Source organism: Artibeus jamaicensis, unplaced genomic scaffold (genome assembly GCF_021234435.1).
Source record: "Artibeus jamaicensis isolate MK-2021 breed Jamaican fruit bat unplaced genomic scaffold, CSHL_Jam_final contig_700, whole genome shotgun sequence".
Taxonomy (NCBI): Eukaryota; Metazoa; Chordata; class Mammalia; order Chiroptera; family Phyllostomidae; genus Artibeus; species Artibeus jamaicensis.
The window spans coordinates 1,554,056-1,568,542 of NW_026521930.1; the positions used below are offsets into that span (position 1 = coordinate 1,554,056).

Consider the following 14,487-nt stretch of genomic DNA (forward strand, 5'->3'; position numbering starts at 1 on the left):
CCATGTAAGTGGAATCATACAGTACCGGCCTTTTTGTGACTGACTTATTTCACTGAGTATAATGTCCTCAAGGTTCATTCATATTGTAGCATCGGTCAGCATTTCCTTCCTTTTTAAAGTTGACTGATGTCCCATTTTAGTTATATACTACATTTTCTGTATCCATTCATCTGTTTTGCTGGTAGACACTTGAGTTGCTTCTGCTTGTGGCTATTGTGAATTATGCTGCTGTGAACATGGGTGAACAGATATCTCTTGGAGACCCTGCTTTAGGTTCTTGTGGATATAGACCTAGAAGTGGAATGGCTGGAGTGGAAACATCTTGGGCAGACTGTTCTGGGGACTTAGCCTCTAATCCTCCTCAACTTCAGCTGACAGATCCATTTGCTTACCTGTCTTTTGTTGGGCACCGTCCATGTTCCAGTCACCAAGTGAGGCTGTGGAGATTGAAGGTCTAAGACAGGTCCCTGCCCTCATGGAGCAAGACAGATGGTACCCAAGTAAGCAAACTGAAAAAAGCAGGAGTTTAATTTGTGATAAATGTCATAAAGAGACTGAATCAGAAGAAGGCAACACAGTGCTATTGTGAATCACTACCTTAGATATGGAAGATCATCCTAACCAAGTGACATGTGACCTAAGACTACAAGATAAGAAGGAGCCAGCCATGCAGAACTGGATAATGTTCTGGGCCCTGGAATGAATGATATGAAGGCTGTGAGTAGGAAACCAGAATGGCATGATCATGTAGCTAGGCCGTAGTGGGCATGGGGTGGAGAAGAGGTGGGCCATATCACAGAGGAACTCTAAGCCAGATAAACTTCTGTGCTGAGTGCAGTGGGAGGCCATTGTAGGGTTTTCTGTAGAGATGGGAAGAATCATATTTGTATTAAAACACTATCCATTGGCTTTTGAGTGGAGAATAGATTGTCAGGTGGCTGGAGTGTGAGTAGGAAGATGAATCAAGACACAACTGCAGATATCCAAGTGAGATGATAAGAGAGACATGATGCATTTGGAGAGAGAGACAAGAGCAAATTTAAGAGGTGAAAGGACTCACTGGTGGATCATATGTAGGGTGGGGTAGGGAAATGAAACTGGTCACCTAGTACTCTCTACAGATGACATCTTCTTTGAACTGCATATCAGCCTCCTAACAACATTTTGTAGATCAGTGCTGTCCAGAGGAAATATAACATGAGCCGTAAATATAAATATCACATGGGCCACATATGCAACTTAAAATTGTCTAAGTAACCCCATTTAAAATGTCAAAAGACCAAGAGTTGGAAGCAACCTAGGTGCCCATCAGTAAATGAATGGATCAAAAAATTGTGGTACATATACACAATGGAATTCTATGCTGCAGAGAGAGAGAAGGAGCTACTACCTTTTGCAACAACATGGATGGAACTGGAAAGCATTATGCTGAGTGAAATAGGCCAGGTGCTGAAAGACAAATACCATATGATCTCACCTTTAACAGGAAGCTAAACAACAAAACAAACAAGCAAGCAAAAAAAAAAAAAACCCAAAGACACTGAAATAGAGAACAAGGGGATAGTGACCAGAGGGGAGAAGGAAGGGAAGTTAAGGGGAAAAAGGGGGAGGGAATTGGAGGAACAAATAGGAAGGACACAGGGACCAGAACTAAGGGGGGGGGAAATGGGAGGGAGGTGGGGAGCAAGGGGCGGGGGAGGCTGTGATGGGAAAAATAGACAAAAAACTGTACTTGAAAAATAACTAAATAAAATTAATTATAAAAAAAAATGTCAAAAGAAAGAGGGAGTTCACTTTGATGATGTTTTCTTTAATACCATATATCACAGATATTATCATGTCAACATGTAATCAATATAAAATTATTAATGAAATATTTTACTTTTTTCATGCCAACTCCTCAAAATTTGGTATGCATTTTACACTTACAACATTTCTCAATTTGAACTAACCACATTTTAAGTACTAAAGAGCTGCATGTGGCTAGTGTCTACCATACTGGCAGCAGTTACAAGTGAGGAAACAGAGGCTCAGACAGTGTAAATTCCTTATACTCAAGGTTACAGACTTGGGATTGAGCCTCACCTTGACTCTGGCACCAATGCTGTGCTTGTGGCTTTGTGTCCACCTGCAGTGGCCTAAGTCCTCTAAGGAAGCAAATTTCATAAGAAGTTCCATAGACTTCCTCTATATTGTATACATGTGGATCTGGGAACTAGCATTTGTCATGTATTCACTTTTTCCTTCCCAAAGCAAATCAACCTCAAGTTCCTTCCCTTCACCCAAGCTTTTCTTTGCAAACATTACTTCATGTGAAAAATGTCAACATTTTCTATGTCTTCCCCTTTTTGGCTTTCTGTTTGACCATACATTGTGAGGGCCCTGGGAACTTGCACATCTCCTTTTGGGGGGAAATGTTCAAGTTCTAGCAGCCCTTTTGCCCACGGGGTCACTCTCATTCAGTAAATATTGATGGTAGGGTAGAGATTAGGTGCAGGGGCTTTGCGATCAGACAAACCTGGATTTGAGTCCCAGGTTCAATAGATCTTGGGCAGGTTATTTAATTTCTCTAGATTCCAGCTTCCTCATTAGCAAACTAAAGATAATAATACCTGTCTTTTAGGGATTACTGTGAAGATTATGTGAGATGATGTGTGTAAATGAATCAATAATCACAATAGTAGTAACATCAATAATAATAATAATTATTATTATTTTATCAATATTGTTTATTGGAGCCTGCTATTTGCCAGGCACTTTCCCAATGATGTTAACCTTCCCTCTTTTTACTTTCATTATTTCTTTAGGAGTGAAATTTACCTGCTTCTTCAAATTAACCTAATCACTCCTGTGTTTCTTAGGCAGATAGGAGATGCTGAGGCTTATCCTCTGCTCCTTTTTTAAAAAAATTCTTTACACTCCTGGTTGGCCCTCAGCTCTGCCGCCCATGCTACCCACTTCTCTGTCTACTGTGAATTTATATCTGCATGAGGTTTGTTTTCATTTTTTTATATTTTTAGGTTACACAGCTATTTATCTAGTGACAGCAAGTGCTGTATTTCAGAGTCTCCTGAATATCAGCCAGATGCTCTTTTAAAAAAACTATTGAGGGACATTTTACATATCATATAATTCTCCCATTTAAAGTATATGATTCAGTGATTTCTAGTAAATTTACCAAGTTGTGCAGTCATCACCATAAATTCATTTGAAATATTTTATCACACCAATTAGATCTCACATTCCAATTTATTCTACTTTTGCTGTCTCTTCATAACTTTATTTTTCTGTATTTGACCTTTAAAAAATTTTGTATTTTAGGTGTACAACATAGTGGTTAGACAGTTATATAATTTACAAAGTGATCCCCTTAATGAGTCTAGTACCCACCTGGCACCATACATAGATATTACAATATTAGGACTGTATTCTTTATGCTATACTTTACACCCCATTGACTATTTTGTAACTTCTTACTCCCTTCATCTGGTAGCCCTCAGTTTGTTCACTCTATTTTTGAGTCTGTTTCTGTTTTGTTTGTTTATTTTGTTCTCTAGATTCCACATACAAGTAAAGCCATATGGTATTTGTCTTTGTCCCACCTATTCCACTTAGCATAATACCCTCCAGGTCCATCCATGTTGTCACAAATGTAAGATTCCATTCTTTTTTATAGTCAAGTGATATTCCATTGTGTACATGAACCACATCTTATTTTATCTAATTGCCTACTGATAGGCACTTGAGTTGCTTCCACATCTTGACTATTGTAAATAATACTACAAGAAATATAGGGGTGCATGTATCTTTTGAATCACTGTTTTGGATTTCTTCAGATATATTCCCAGAAGTGGAAATGCTGAGTTATAAGGTAGTATTATTTTTAAGTTTTTGATGAACTTCCATATCGTTTTCTATAGTAACTGCACTAATTTCCATTCCCACTAACAGTGCACGAGGGATCCCTTTTTTCCACATCCTTAACAGCACATACTGATTGTTGGTTTATTGATGATGCCCATTCTGACAGGTGTAAAGTGATACCTCATTGAGGTTTTAATGTGCATTTCTGTCATGATTGGTGAAGTTGAGCATCTTGTCATATGTCTATTGGCCATCTGTAGGTCTACTTTGGAGAAGTGTCTGTTCAGACCCTCTGATCATTTTTAAGTTGGATTGTTTTGTTTTTGTGGTTTTAAGTTGTATGAGTTCTTCAAAAATTTTGGAAATTAGTGCTCACTTTGGCAGCACATATACTAAAATTGGAATGATACAGAGAAGATTAGCATGGCCCCTGTGCAAGATGACATGCAAATTTGTGAAGCGGTCCATATTTTTGAACAGGTGGACAGTGACCAAAGGGGAGTGGGGAGGGAATTTCAGGGGAAAAGGGGAAGGGTTTACAGGAACTAGTATAAAGAACACATGGACAACAACTAAGGGCGGTGGAAATGAGAGGGAGGTGGGGAGCACTGGGGGGGGTGAGCTGGGGTGGGAGTAAAAGATAGAAAACTACTTGAACAACAATTAAATTTCAAAAACATTGGACATTAATCCCTTATTGGCTATATCATTAGTGAATATCTCCTTCCATTCAGTAGGTTGTCTTTTGTTGATTTTTTTGTTTACAATGTTATTTAATTTTTATACTTTTTAAAAATATATTTTATTGATTATGCTATTACAGTTGTCCCATTTTCCCCCTTCATTCCCCTCCACCCTGCACATCCCCTCCCACCCACATTACCCCCCTTTAGTTCATGCCCATGTGTCATACATATAAGTTCTTTGGCTTCTACATTTCCCATACTATTATTACCCTCCCCCTGTCTATTTTCTACCTACCATCTATGCTACTTATTTTCTGTACCTTTTTCCTCTCTCTCCCCCTCCCACTTCCCTGTTCATAACCCCCCATGTGATCTCCATTTCTGTGGTTCTGTTCTAGTTGTTTGCTTAGTTTGTTTTTGTTTTAGGTGTGGTTGTTGATAATTGTGTTTGCTGTCATTTTACTGTACCTGTTTTTTATCTTCTTTTTCTTAGATAAGTCCCTTTATCATTTCATATAATAAGGGCTTGGTGATGATGAACTCCTTGAACTTGACCTTATCTGAGAAGCACTTTCTCTGCCCTTCCATTCTAAATGAAAGCTTTGCTGGATAGAGCAATCTTGGATATAGGTCCTTGCCATTCATGACTTGGAATACTTCTTTCCAGCCCCTTCTTGCCTGTAAGGTCTCTTTTGAGAAATGAGCTGACAGTCTGATGGGAACTCCTTTGTAGGTGACTGTCCCCTTATCTCTTGCTGCCTCTAGAATTCTCTCCTTCATTTTAATCTTGGCTAATGTAATTATGATGTGCCTTGGTGTGTTCCTCCTTGGTTCCAACTTCTTTGGGACTCTCTGAGCTTCCTGGATTTCCTGGAAGTTTATTTCCCTTGCCAGGTTCTTCCTTATTATTTATTATTAATAAAGTTCTTCTTTATTATTTGTTCAAATAAGTTTTCCACTTGTTGCTGTTCCTCTTCCCCTTCTTGTACCTCTGTAATTTGGATATTGGAATGTTTAAAGATGTCTTGGAGGTTCCTAAGCCTCTCCTCATTTTTTAAAATTCTTGTTTCTTTATTCTTTTCTGATGGGACGTTTCTTTCTTCCTTCTGGTTCACTTCATTGATTTCAGTCCCAGTTTCCATCCCATCACTATTTCCTTTATGTCACTTACTGTAGCCTTCATTTTTTCATCTAATTTGTGACCAAATTCAACCAATTCTGTGAGCATCCTGATCACCAGTGTTTTGAACTGTGCATCTGATAGATTGGCTATCTCTTTGTCACTTAGTTTTAATTTTTCTGGAGCTTTGATCTGTCCTTTCGTTTGGGCCATTTTTTTTTGTCTTGTTGCTCTTCTTACATATGAAGGGTGGAGCCTTGGGTGTTCACCAGGGCGGGACAACCCAGTTGCTGGGTTGTGACGCTGTATGTGGGGGAGGGGGTCCCAGAGGGAACAATGGCTCTTGTTCTGCTTTCTGCCAGATTTCTGTCACTTCCCTCACTTTCCACAAGCAAATTGGGCTCTTCTGGTGTTGATTCCTGTGTGGGTGGGTTTGTGTGGTTCTGGGCCCCTTTGGGTCTCTCTAAGGAACTCTTCTGTAGGGATGGGAGTTTTCCCAGCACTTCAACCCCCCCACAAGTGTTTCAATCAGTGATTTGAGGCTTTATTTCCCTGAGCTGGGGCTCTGGGTTGTGCTGTCCATCCTGCTACCCAGTTTCGCCTGGTTTATTTGCACGCAAATGTAGGACGGCCTGGTCCTCCAGCCGCCCTGTGTGCTGGGCCCTGCTCTACAGTCTGCTGCCTTGTTGGGTCCAGTCCACAATCCACCACCTTGCTGGGTCCACCAGCTGCCACTTTGCTTTGAGCCTTCTGTGCTCTGGCTGCCTGACTCCACCCCTCCTACTAGTCTGGATGAATGTGTCTTTAATTCCTTGTTTATCGGACTTCCATACAATTCTATTTTCTGTCAGTTCTGGTTGTTTTTTGTTTTTAAATTTTTGTTGTTTTCTTTTGGTTGTGCAAGGAGGCACAGCATATCTACCTACACCTCCATGTTTGCCAGAAGTCCTTATTGATGGTTTTCTTTGTTGTGCAAAAATTTTTTAGTTTGATGTAGTCACATTGTTTATTTTTTCTTTTGTTTCCTTTGCCTGAGGAGATGCATCAGAAAAGAATATTACTGAGCAATGTCAGAGAGTTTACTGCTTATGTTTTCTTCTAGAAGTGTTTTGGTTTTGGGTCTTACATTTAAACCTTTAATCCATTTTGAGTTTATTTTTGTGTATAGTGAAAGAAGGTAGTCTAATTTCATTTATTTGCTTGGATCTGTCTAACTTTCCCGATACCATTTATTGAATAGACTGTATGTACTCCATTGTATATTCTTGACTCCTTTGTCATGTATTAATTGACCATATAGGTGTGGGTTTATTTCTGGGTTCTCTGTTCTGTTCCATTGGTGTATATGGCTGTTTTTATGCCAGTACCATGCTGTTTTGATTACTGTAGTCTTGTAGTAAAGTTTGATACCTGCAACTTTGTTCTTTCTCAAGATTGCTGTAGCTCTCTAGGGTCTTTCATGGTTCCATATACATTTTAGGGTTATTTGTTATAGTTGCGTGGAAAATGCCATTGGTATTTTGATAGTGACTGTATTGAATCTATGGATTATTGGGGAAATATGGACATTTTAACAATGTTAATTCTCTCTACCCATGAGCACAGTATATGCTTCCATTTATTTGTATCTTCTTCAGTTTCTTTTTTCAATGTCTTGTAATTTTCTGTGTACAGGTATTTTACCTCCTTAGTTAAATTTATTTCTAGGTATTTTTTCATGCAATTGTAAATGGGATTATTTTTTTAATATCTCTTTTTGATAGTTTGTTATTGGTGTATAAAAGTGCAGCTGATTTCTGCCCTGGCTGGTGTAGTTCAGTGGATTGAGCGCGGGCCTGCAAACCAAAGAATAGCAGTTCGATTCCTAGTCAGGGCACATGCCTGGGATGCAGGCCAGTTCCAAGTAGGGGACTCATGAGAGGCAACCACACATTGATGTTTCTCTCCGTCTCTCCTTCCCTTCCTCTCTAAAGATAAATAAATAAAATCTTTAAAAAAAAAGTGCAACTGATTTCTGAACACTTATTTGGTTTTCTGCTACTTTACTGAATTCGTTTATCAGTTTTAGTAGTTTTTTTGGTAGGATCTTTAGAGTACTCTCTCTATATTATGTCATCTGCAAATAGTGACAGTTTTACTTTTTCTTTTCTAATTTGGATGCTTTTGATTTCTTCTTATTGTCCGCTTGCTGTGGCTAGGACTTTTAGTACTATGTTGAATAAAAGTGGTGAAAGTGGATAGATATCCTTGACTTGTTCCTGACCTTAAGGAAAATGCTTTTAGCTTTTTCTCATTGAATATGATGTTAGCTGTAGGGTTGTCATAAATGGTCTATATTATGTTATTATTATTATTCCCACTTTGTTGAGAGTTTTTATCATAAATGGATGCTGGATTTTGTCAAATGATTTTCTTCATTTATTCATATGATCTTATGATTTATCATTTATTTAGTTTACATGGCGTATCATGTTAATTGATTTGTGGGTATTTAGTCAAACTTGCATCCCAGGAATAAATCCCATGTGATTGTGTTTTAAGATCTTTTAAATGTATATCTGGATTTGGTTTGCTAATATTTTGTTGAGGATTTTTTTATCTACGTTCATCAGGGATATTGACCTATAATTTTGTTTTTTGTGCATTGTTTTTGTTTGGTTTTGGAATCAGAGTAATGCTGGCCTTGTAAAATGAGCTCAGGAGTCTTTCTTCCTCTTGAATTTTTGGAATTGTTTGAGAAGAATAGGTATTGGTTTTTATTTGAATGTTTGGCAGAATTTCTCTGTGAAGCCATTGGTCCAGGACTTTTGTTTGTTGGGAGTTTTTCCATTACTGATTTGGTATTGCTAGTTATAATCTGTCTGCTCAAGTTTTCTGTTTCTTCTTGATTTAGTCTTGAAAGATTGTATGTTTCTAGGAATTTATCCATTTCTTCCAGATTGTTTGATTTGTCCACATATAGTTGTCAGTAGTATTTTCTATACTATTTTGCATTTCTATGGTGTCAGTTGTCATTTTTTTATTTCTGATTTTATTTATTTGGGTCCTTTCTCTTTTTTCTCAATGAGTCAGGTGAATGTTCTATCAATTTTGTTTTTTTTCAAAGAGCTAGTTCTTGGTTTCACTGATTTATTTTTGCATTTCAACTCTATTTTGTTTATTTCCAATCTGATATTTATTATTTCTTTCCTTCTACACACTTTGGGTTTTGTGTATTGTTCTTTTTCTAGTTCCTTTAGATATAAGGTTAGATTTTTATTTGAGATTTTTCTTGTTTTTTGAGGTAGGCCTATAGTCCTATGAATTTCCCTCTTAGGATTGCTCCTGCTCTGTCTCTCTTACAGATTTTGGGTTGTTGTGTTTTCACTTTGATTTGTCTCAAGGTGTCTCTTGATCCTTCCTTCCTTCCTTCCTTCCTTCCTTCCTTCCTTCCTTCCTTCCTTCCTTCCTCTTTTCTTTACCTGAGGACATTTTTTTCCTTGCTTTTAAAGAGAGAGAAAGGGGAGGTGGGGACAGAGAGAGGAATATTGATGTAACAGAGAAACATTGATTGGTTGCCTCTCACAGGCTTTCTGACTGGGAATCAAACCTGGAACCTAAGCATGTGCGCATGAGAATTGAACCTGCAACCTTTCAGTGCAAGGGACGATGCTCCACCCAATTAAGCCATACTGACTAGGGCTGATTTCTTTCTTGATCTATCTCATTGTTGACCTGTTTATTGTTTAGTAGCTTATTATTTAGCCTCCATGTGTTTGCTTTTCGATTGTCCTCTTGTGATTGACTTTCAGTTTCATACCATTGTGATCAGAGATGACACCTGATATGATTTTTTTGCATTTATCACTTTCTTATTGCTTTTTGAATACAGTTGTCTCCATTTTCCTAACACCACTTTCCCCATTGCACCTACCTCTACCTCCCACTCTCAATCCTACCCAGCTTTGGCTTTGTCCATGAGTACTTTATACATGTTCCTTGATGACCTTTTCGCTTTTTCGAATTGTTATCTCCCTCCCCCTCCCCTCTGGTTATTATCAGTTTGTTCTTTATTTCAGTGTTTCTGGTTCTATTGTGCTTGCTTGTTTGTTTTGTTGATTAGGTTCCATCTATAGGTGAAGTCATATGGTATTTGTCTTTTACCACCTGGCTTATTTCACTCAGCATAAATTAAAAAATTAAAATCATATCAAGTATCTACAACTTAGATATTTGATATGATTTTACTTTATATTTTATTTTACTTTAAATGTTTTATTTATTGATTGATTTTTAGAGTTAGGAAGGGAGGGTGAAAGAGGGAGAGAAACATCAATATGTGGTTGTATGTTGCATGCCCTCTACCAAGGACCTGGCCTGCAACCCAGGTATGTGCCCTGAGTGGCACTTGAACCCATGACTGTTTGGTTCGCAGGCTGGCATTAAATCCACTGAGCCATACCAGCCAGGGCATTTGATATGATTTAAATTTTTAAAATTTATTTAGTTTTGTGGCTTCCCATGTCTATTCTGGAAAGTGTTCCATGTATACTTGAAAAGAATTTATATTCTGCTACTTCAGGGTAAAATGCTTTAAAACTACCAATTAAATTCTTCTGGTCTAATGGGTCATTTAAGACTAGTCTTTCCTTGTTGACTTTTTGTCTGGAAGATCTGTCTATTGAAGTCAATGGGGTATTAAATTCTTGAAGGTGGCTTTTTTAAAAAAATGAAAATGAAAGCTATCTGTGCTGGGAAATGAATATTTCAGACAACAGGAAGCTGGTAAGAAAAATATTTTTTGGATGGCTTTCTAGAACCCTTAAACTCCTCTGAGTTCTCACCAAATTGAGCTTGTAATACCATGGCCCTGCTTTTAGTGTATTTCTTTTTGATTCTCTGGAGTACCAGCAGGTCTGAGGAGCACACTAACAATGTTAAATCCAGCTGTCATTGATAAGATTGTTGTGTGTGGCACTGTGCTAACAATACTGCATCTATTTTCTGTTTTAATCTGCAAAGCAACCCTTTGAGACAATTACGATGTTATTTCTGTATTAAAAGTATAGAAACTGAGGTCCTAACAGGATAACAGATTTGCCTAGCACCACCAAGCTGGGATTTTCACTGAAGCCTTTTACCAAAAAGTGTTCCTAACCATCATCTTTGCTGTTGGTTGACATTTGACTAGCTCTGCTAAGGGGGTTCACCTTGACTTGTCGATGGACCAAGGCTTCTGTTGCCTGGTTCTCTTCCTTTTTTTTTTGTTACTGTAGGAAACTCAGTTCTGGAATGTGACACACTAAGGTTTAAATCCCAGCCTGTGAGACTTTGCACAAGGCAGTCAACCTGAACTTACTGCTTAGAGTCATTGCGAGGGTTGGAATATAGTATGTTGAGGGTGAACAGTGTTTTTGGTCTCAATAGGAGTTTAATGAAGGGTTATCATTATTATGCTACCATTTTTTCCTTCTATGCCTCATGTTCCATTGTTCCCCTTCTTCTATGCCTATAGCACTCCCCAAAGATGGTCTCCTTTCTTTTGGTGCATGCTTCTCCTTTCCACACTCCTATACTTCAACCTCAGTTCTCCACTTGTTATGTGGGACTTTAGGAAAGTAAGTTCTCCATAATGGTTGTACAGAGAGAAAGAAGGAGCTACTACCATTTGCAACAACATGGATGGAACTGGAAAGCATTATGCTGAGTGAAATAGGCCAGGTGCTGAAAGACAAATACCATATGATCTCACCTTTAACAGGAAGCTAAACAGCAAAACAAACAAGCAAGCAGGAAAGTAAGTTCTATTTTCAGTTACGGCCAGTAGGGCTGTGGATGTTCTCCTGTCTATTCCCTTCCCAAATATGACTCTGGGTCTAACCTCCAAATTCCAGAGCACTGAATAGGCTTTCTCAGTGGCTGGCAGGTGGTAGTATCCATATGGCTGTTGTGTGACTTTGGCCTCTTTCTCCTCAGCTGAGTCTTGGGCATCTTCCCAGGTCCTTTTTTTCTTGAGTGCACCTGGGTCCTGCACCTGACTCCACAAATCTGACTTGTTTTACTTTGCTTTCCCTTTTTTTTCCTTTAGGACACAGGTGGCAAACCCAAGGCCCGTGGGCCATATCCAGCACTGCACCTTGTTTCTACCCAGCCTGGCACCTTGTTTCTACCTGGCGGCAGCACTGAGCTCTCGCTTAACTGTTAAGGAGTAGGTACATTTACACAGTCCTAAAATTACATTTGGCCCTTTGAAGGCAACCTCGATGCTGATGTGGCCCCTGGTGAAAGAGTTTGACACCCCTGCTTTTGGCCATCAGCTTCCCACTTCTTTTCTCCATTTTCCCAGCCTAGTGCTGGCAAGGCCTAACTAGAAAACTTCAGGCAAATCCTTTCTCCTCAACTACTGTGACCTCACCGATAAACTTATCCTTTCTCTTGACTCATCCTCTCTCCTTGGACAGATGCTGAATCTGAGTGACTTTTTAGGTTGTCGAGTTGGTGAGATGCTGGGCTGAGCAGTGGAAGGCACAGCTTGGCTCAGTTAAAGGAAGAGCCATAAAAGCTCTTTGGGTGGGGTCGGTCGGTGGCCTCATGAGTTGGCAGACAAGTCCTCCCCTGGGAGATAATGGGCCTTCTTGGGCCGTAGTAGGACCCACATTCCTGGAGTGGAACATTCGAGGCTATCTTCTTTGCTGCTTTTTTGTCTTCTCTTCATCCTAGAAGCTGAATGCTGTTAGCAAGCACAATGCTACATGGTAACTATTTTCCATTTTAAGTGTGTGCTGATGCCAGAGAAGGGGAAATCCTCAAAACCCACTGGTTCTGACTCAGGTGCCATTGGTTTTACCATAACCACCAGTTTGGCCTCTCTCCCTCACCAGCCTAGTCATGTCTGCTTTTTCTCAGCCACAGGCTGTCTGGCCATCCATAGGTTGGCATGGGTTTGCCTGTTTTTTTTCTGTAGGGAGTTACTCTTTTCCACCTGCCAAGTATGGGCTTCTGTGTGGGGACTGGGTAGCTAGAAGGGTTTCACTGGAAAACACATACTACTTCTATGTTAGCCTCTGGCCTTCTGCTTAGAACCCTATGACAGGATTTCCACAGCTGGAGCTGGTCCTGAGATAGTCCTGAGAATGTAAGTGTTGATATAGCTGGGTGATCAAGACAGGTGGACAAATATGAGACCTGGTGGACTATGAGTCAAGTTCTTTTATTTTCCTAGTAAATACTATAATTGCCAGTCAATATGACTGGCCACCCATCCACCCATCCATCAGTATTCAACATAGTGTAATAGTTAAGTATGTAGGCCTTGGAGTAATCCTGCTTAGGTTGGAATCCCAACTTTGTTACTCACCAAGTATGTGGTCTTAGTTAGGTTTTTTAGCCTCTCCTAGCCTCAACCTCCTTACATATAAAATGATACTGATGTTGAAAATAATAATAGTACCTACCTCATGGCATTGTTATCAGGGTTATGTTAAGTCAGTGTGTGTAAGGTGCTATTACTGTTATATCTGCCCATCTATTTAGCTATCATCTTTTATAATCAGTAATGATCCTCACTAAATATTTCTGAGTTTTGGCCTTGCAGACCAATGGTAAGATTATACTTCCAGGCTCCCTTGTGGGTGAGTTGGGCCATCTGAGTATTCTGGCCAGTGAATTGCAATCCAAAGTGATGTGTGTCACTCTTACGCCGGAGCACTGCAATACTGACTTTAGACTCTCCAGAGCAATCTTTGAGTTAAGTCCTCTCTAACAACCTGGTCCTGGAGACATAAAACAGATCCCTCAGCTGATCTGGCCTTGAACATGTAATATGAGAGAAAAAGAAATCTTTGCCTATTTGGGTATGGCTTATTACTGCAATGTAACCTAGCTATTTTGACTAATTCTTTCTTATGCATCATCTATCCATGTACAATAGCACCTCAGTCTTAATTAACTTCTTTTTTTAAATTTGCTTTATAGCATCTACTGTTAGCTGGTGTTTTATTATATATGATTTATTTGTTTAGATGTGTAGTTCTAGTATTTTGAATGGTGCCTTGTGCATAGTAGACACTCAATACATATTCTTTACATGAATAAATCAGTGAATGAATGGATATATTTAACTTTTAGGAAGTTCTTATGAATCCTGAATTCTACAGTTCCCCTGAAAATCTATATGGAGGTAGCTGATATTTTAGAAGGAACATATTGACCTTTCATTCTCTTATTTTATTATCTGAATAAAGAAAAAATTCCTTGAGCTCAACCTCATTGTTTCTTTGTAAATCTGACACCCTTAGTCTATTTCAAAAGCTGCTCTGAACCCCGTGAGATAGTCCAGATCAAGGCTCTATTCTCTTGTTCTGAATCTTATAGGGGCCTTTGCCCTGTCTGTTACAGCTATCACCAGAACAGAACGTATTTGTAAGCCTAGCATATCTTTTGCCAGTTTTTTGAAACTAGGAGAGGCATTCCCCAGGACCCTTAACTATTTCTGGAAGCAAAATGATCCATGCCCCATTGAAGACAGGAGGTCTTCAACCATGCTTCCATCTTTGTCATTCTCAGTTATGGGCTGAGAGGCAGGCTCAAGTCCCAGTGCCATCATCTGCTTCATACCTGGCTCCTTGCTTTCTTGACTTCGTTCTTGATTCTTTCCACAGTACCCTCCAGCCTTGCTTCTCTTGAACAGTTTCTCTTCCTTCTGCCTGAAGAGGAACCTGACTTTGTTTTAGGAACATCATTCCACTCAGGAAAAACAGCTCTTTTGGAGTCAGGAGTTTACTTTCTTCTTGTTGCTTATTGTTGCTCCCTGGGATGGGGGGGTCCCACTCTTGTTAA

General features: G+C 39.2%; 1 protein-coding gene and 1 non-coding gene across 4 annotated transcripts in view; both read left to right on the plus strand.

Moving 5' to 3' along the window:
• Positions 1–14,487, plus strand: part of PRKCB (protein kinase C beta) — a 345,649-nt gene that overhangs the window by 41,741 nt on the left and 289,421 nt on the right. The window lies entirely within an intron of this gene.
• On the plus strand, positions 4,233–4,338 carry LOC119049956 (U6 spliceosomal RNA). Its single transcript, XR_005082642.2, has one exon. It is a non-coding gene; the product is annotated as a U6 spliceosomal RNA (small nuclear RNA).